Genomic DNA, 6,000 nt, shown 5'->3' on the forward strand with positions numbered 1-6,000 from the left:
TTAGAACAACATATGTATATATATAATAAACTCAACATATAAATCATCAAAAAATCAACACATGACGACATAATGCCACAACAGTGACCATCACAATACATGCATAGAAAACACATTGACAACTAACATGCATGCACAACAATCACACCTAGCCCATCGAGTCCAAGTGTTTAAACCTAGGAGCTCCGATACCACTTTGTCATACCCCACCTCACATTTACCCAATTTTACTTTCTCACCAAGGTAAACATGAGATGAGAGTTACTATGCATGACCCAATTTCCAAGAAGCACTTATGGAAAGTTTTGTCCACATGTCCAAAACTAGCTGCAAACACCCAGTGACACATAATCACATTGTTATTAGCCTAACTTGACCCAACATTATTACCTTTTAGTTTAGTTTCCTTAAATTTAACACAAATTTCTATTTTTGGCATTTTTTCGAGCCCTAAAATTTTGAATATGTTTTTAGGTCCTAAACGACATTGAAAATGGAGAGACCAGAAAAGTGCCAAAATTTATTTCATTGATTTGTTTTTGGCCTCCTCATGGACATATTTGAAACAATGTATTATGATAGTCAAACGAAGATTATATGTCAAATTTACGACCTTGGGAAGTTGGACATCCAAATTACTCATTTATACAAACACTTTCTGTACATAGTACCTGTAGGTCATAAATACATATATGTTCACTGATATAATATGTTCACTAGAGAATCATCAAGAATGCTATATTCCCTCTCTAGCTAGCAACAACAACACTAGTTAGCCCATGCATTCAAAAACCATTCAATAACTTATCAAAACATCACAAGAGCCATATAAAGTATACATAATCTAACCAACATATAACCATCAAATAACCAGAGTAAAGCCCATGGTGAATCAATCATAAGATAACCATCATAATAAACACATATTCTCATAAATCACAACAGGAAAATAACTCTTATTAGACTATGAAAATTCCAACCAAGTCAGAGACTTCCACGTACCACCCGACCATAGATTGGGATGAACAAAATCTTTCTTTCAGCCAATCATCATCATGTCATATTCCAAACATGAATGTGGTATCTCATGGACTAAACCAAGATAGAACCAACCAGGGCTTCCAGAGGCCAAACCACCTCAACCCTCAACCGCAGTGATTCCACCTCCATTGTCGGACGTCACTAACCATAACCATATCGTTCTCCACCAAAGTTGTTCAAGGCTCCAGAAACTAGTAACTAAACCCAAAACCTTGTAGGGCTCCAGAGCATTTGTCCAATCTGACTCTAGGGACTAGTAGCTCAACCCACCAAGGGCTCCAAAATGTTTGTCCCAACTTGGGCTCCAGGACTAATAACTCAACCCAAGTTGTTCCAAGGATTCCAGAGCGTTTGTTCCAAACCATAGCCATAAGGAACATGAGCACCAACTAGAGAAAAAATCAAGAAGAAAAAACCACAACACCATGGCTATCCAGGAAATGGAAAGGCAAGGCAGAACCCCTGTCAATCTAGGAAATCCTCCATGCCAATGACTACACATAACCAAAGAATCACATGCATACACTATGCATCCAAAATACAATAAGGATATCATACATGCAACCTGTTACCTACAAATCAATCTAGTTGCAGTTGTTGATCCGCTATCTCCTTGTGCTTCCTTGCTTTCCTTTTCCTTATTTCTCCAATCCAAGTGAAAACTAGAGTGGTCCAAGTATGCTCCAAGAAGACTCTAAGTGTGAAAGAGTATGAGAGAATGGAAGAGAGATCAACCCAAAACTTCCAAAAGGCTAGCAATTGTTTCTCTGAAGTCTTTTTTACCATTGATGCCTCCAATTTCTTCATTTTCCTTCATTTTTCCTTCCAATTTCCCTCTCATGCAATTATGTGATCCTTCATCTCCATTTTCTCCTATTTTTCTTTATTTCACAAATAAAATGCCAATTATTGCCACTTTGTCTTTTCCAATGCCTTTTCCAATTTCCATAGCCATAAATTAATCACAAGTGATCCCCATCACTATGTTTTTCCCAACATTCAGCTTGGAATATGTGTCCCATGACCTTAGTTTTATTTTATTTACATGGAAAATCAACCAAGGGTTGTTACACATTTTATCTCTAGATTTTGGCAAATTCTCTTACATTCTACAGGAACAAAACTTAACTTTAATACTGCATTGTTATGAATAAATATATAGGAAATAATGTAAAATAATGTAAATGATAATAATCATAAATAATGATTAGTTAATTAGTAATTAGGTTGAAGAGTCATGTCTAAATGAGACATGACTCTCCATGAAGAGACACCTACTTGGTATATAAGAAATCCTCTCACTCTCATTGTATAATCATTCTTCACATATTTAATATATAATATTTGTATCCTCATGGATATCTTTATATTCCAAGTTTTTTGGAGTAATTAATCTGAAGAAGGAACTTTGATCGCTTCATACATATCATCCAGAGAAAAATGGGAAAACAGAGAGAGTAAACCAAATGCTAGAGGATATGCTAAGAATGTATGTCATGGATCAACAAAATCGATGGGAGAAATACATTCCCTTAGTGGAATTTTCATACAACAATAGTTATCATAGCTCAATTTAGGCATACCCCTTCAGAGTCCTATATGTAAGACCATGTCAGACTCCATTAAGTTGGGATCGATTAGAGGACCGAGTCATGTTTGGACCTGAAATGCTCCAAGAAATAGAAGAATAGATGGCTACAATTAAAAAAGGTTAAAGGAAGTTAGGGACCGCCAGAAAAAATTTCCAATGCAAAGAGAGCTAAAAGAAACTTTGAGGAAGGAAACCAAGTGTTTATTAGGGTCAAACCCTCTGAGATTTCCTTCATATTTGGTAAAGGCTAAAAATTATCCCCTAGATTTGTTTGGTTGTTTAAGATCATAAAAAGGATCAGGCCAGTTTCCTATATGATTGATTTTCCATCCCATCTAAGAAAGATGCATAATGTATTGAAATTTGAAAATCTACGGGTATCCGAGGTGGTATTCCTTTAGGTTAAACCATTATGTATATTGGACCGTCAGGTTTTTCGGCTTAGGAATTATGAGTTTGAACAAGTAAAGGTTCAATGAGACCAATATAGCCCTGGGTCCACTACCTAGGAGGATGTAGATGCCCTTCATCATGACTTTCCTTATCTTTTTTATTAAATTGAATAGCCTTGCATAACTTATCTTAGACAAATACCTATTATATATGAATTATTATATGAAACATTCGAATGTTATACTATAGTACTATGCATAAGGTTATGGTTTTATTTATTATGTCAACATGGAAATGTGGAAGTATAATATTGTGATTATGTGATGATATGTGGATGGCATGAATGCATGGTATTTAAATATTTATAATAATGATATACATTCATCATGGTTATGGATTAATTTATATGATGTGGCATATTGATTATTTATATGATGTGGCATAATGATTATTTTCTATGAGGTTATGATAATAACTAATGCATGGGTTACATGTTGAGATGTGGTGATTGATAGGAATTCCATAAATGGGCCAAGAGAGCTGGTTTATTTGATGATATCATGGGATCCCATACCTACAAGGGAGAATGTGTAAACCATATGGGTTAGGGACAGACTCAATCAACACTACATATGCCAGTATTATTTTTTCTTGTGTAACTCTTGATGGATAGCTCTTAAGGAGCTATGGGACCATCTTGAGGAGGTCAAGTGCCTGGAATTGGATTGGGATGTTGAAGTCCATAAGTGGTGTAAGGAATTCGATTCCTGGGATAGTGTACCTTAGTTGGTTATGGAGGGACTTGGTCCAGCCTTGCAAGATTCCCAAAGTCATTGAGTACTAGGACCAAATGCTTGCCTTGGGGTAGATGAGGTCTAAGCCCTGGGTGAGTCTTGGGGCTATGGTATAGATCGATGAGGCTTTATGACTAGTTCAAAAAGTTGGGAAAAAGCACTGAGGATCCTTGGGATTTCCTTGGTATTATGTAACTTTTGATATCTACTGGTATACTAGTTCAGCAGAGGGTGTTGTGAAAACATGGGGTAATAAATAAATAAAATAATAAATGATATATTAACTTTGGGATGAAGTTCCTTAAAGAGGGGGAGTATGTAATGCCCTGCATTAATAATAATAATAATGATAAATGAAATATTAACACCTAAATAAATTAAATAATGAATAATGAAGAAATATAATAATAAATAAAATGGAAAATAACGAAGAAAATATAATAATAAATACCAAATAACGAAGAAAATGTAATAATAAATAAAACAATAAGTAACAAAGAAAATATAATTTTGGGCATTATGAGACATGGATTGTGCACATGTTGATCCCTTTCCAATCCCCTTACCATTTTTAGAATTTCAGTTCTATTTAATGGTGAAAAATGGAGATGAGAGGCATTCATTCATTCGCTCATTATTTGAGGGAGGGAATGCTACAAGACAAAGGAAGATGGAAGTAGTAAGTTAATTTAGGGCTCAGGGGTGAAAACACCAAGAAATATTGTTTGCATCTTGTTTAAGGTTGGGTGCAGATTCATCCCAAACACTTTGTTAGGTTAGTAGGATTCATAATACGTTACAACCCCAAAATCACCAGTAAGATATATTTCCATTCTTCACTCTATAGGTATGCCTTCACTACTAATGTTTTCTTTTGAAAATTATATACTAGTAATTATTTTAAGATTTGTGTTGATAACATGCTTGATATATCTAAATTGTATATTTAATTCTTGGGCATTACAGAAACTAAATGGAAATAGTGTTGGGATCCAAGTGGAATAGGCGGGTGGCCACCAATATCCACCTAGATAAGTCCTCCCCCCCTTAGGAAGCAATGGTCCCCATTGCGTTGAGTGCCTCCATGAGATGGGGAAACTTCTACTAAATTTGGTCCCTTGTGAGCCACTTTTTTTAGTGTAGGAGCTGACCAACTTTGACAACACAATACAGTTGAATCCTCTATTGGCGAATGTTTTTAATCTGTGTGTCCATGATCTGATCAGTTGTGGCCTATTCAATGCAATCTACATTGATATTTGTTGGTGTCAATTTCTCAGCAATGTCTAATGTGTCCAACAATGGTGGAAAGTATGGCCAAAGGTGATCCACATTGAATACAGAGTGTAGCCCAAGGAATGGAGGGATACTTAGCTAAAAATCATTATTACCCATGTCCTTGGTGATGGTGTAAGGCCCGTATCGAAGTGGTCAAAACTTCTGATGGGATTGGGCAAGGTTTTCCTTATGTAGATGCAACCACACCTTGTCACCCACTTCAAATTTATGTGGCACTCGATGTTGATCATGACGTTATTTACACTTGTAATTGGCTTTATCCAGGATATCATGAACCTACTAGAGGATGTGTTGGATGTGTTCAATAAAATTGGTGGCTTTATCAACTTCAGACTGTACACGCATATATTTTTCCTTTACAGTCACAATAGGAATGGAAACATCAATCAAGCACAATGGTTGAAATCCCAAGCCCACTTGAAAGGGGTTGTGGCCAGTCGATTTATGGAGAGCTCTATTATAGTTTTTTTTCACATAGGGAAGAATCTCATCCCATGTATGTGGATTCTTGGAGTTGTACATGCGTAGTATGTGCACTATCATCATATTGATGACCTCCATCTAGCCATTAGTTTGGGGATGTAATGAAAACGACTTGGTGAGATTGGTGTCCAGCAATGACCATATGATCAACTAGAGTGTTCTTAGGAACCTACTATCACGATCTAATATAATGGTTTACAAGATCCCAAAATGTACCCATACTCGTTCGAAGAATAGTTTGGCAATGTCTTCTATTGTGATATTCTTCTTGCAAGAAACCAATATAGTCATCTTAGAAAATATATCAATGACCACAAATACACAATAATTACCATGCTTGGTAAAAGGGACGCTAGACATGTAATCCATGGAGATGGATTCCCAAGGCTAGCTAGGAGT

This window comes from Pinus tabuliformis, chromosome 9 (genome assembly GCF_031772625.1).
Source record: "Pinus tabuliformis cultivar Carrire ecotype Pingquan chromosome 9, CPIR1, whole genome shotgun sequence".
Classification (NCBI taxonomy): domain Eukaryota; kingdom Viridiplantae; phylum Streptophyta; class Pinopsida; order Pinales; family Pinaceae; genus Pinus; species Pinus tabuliformis.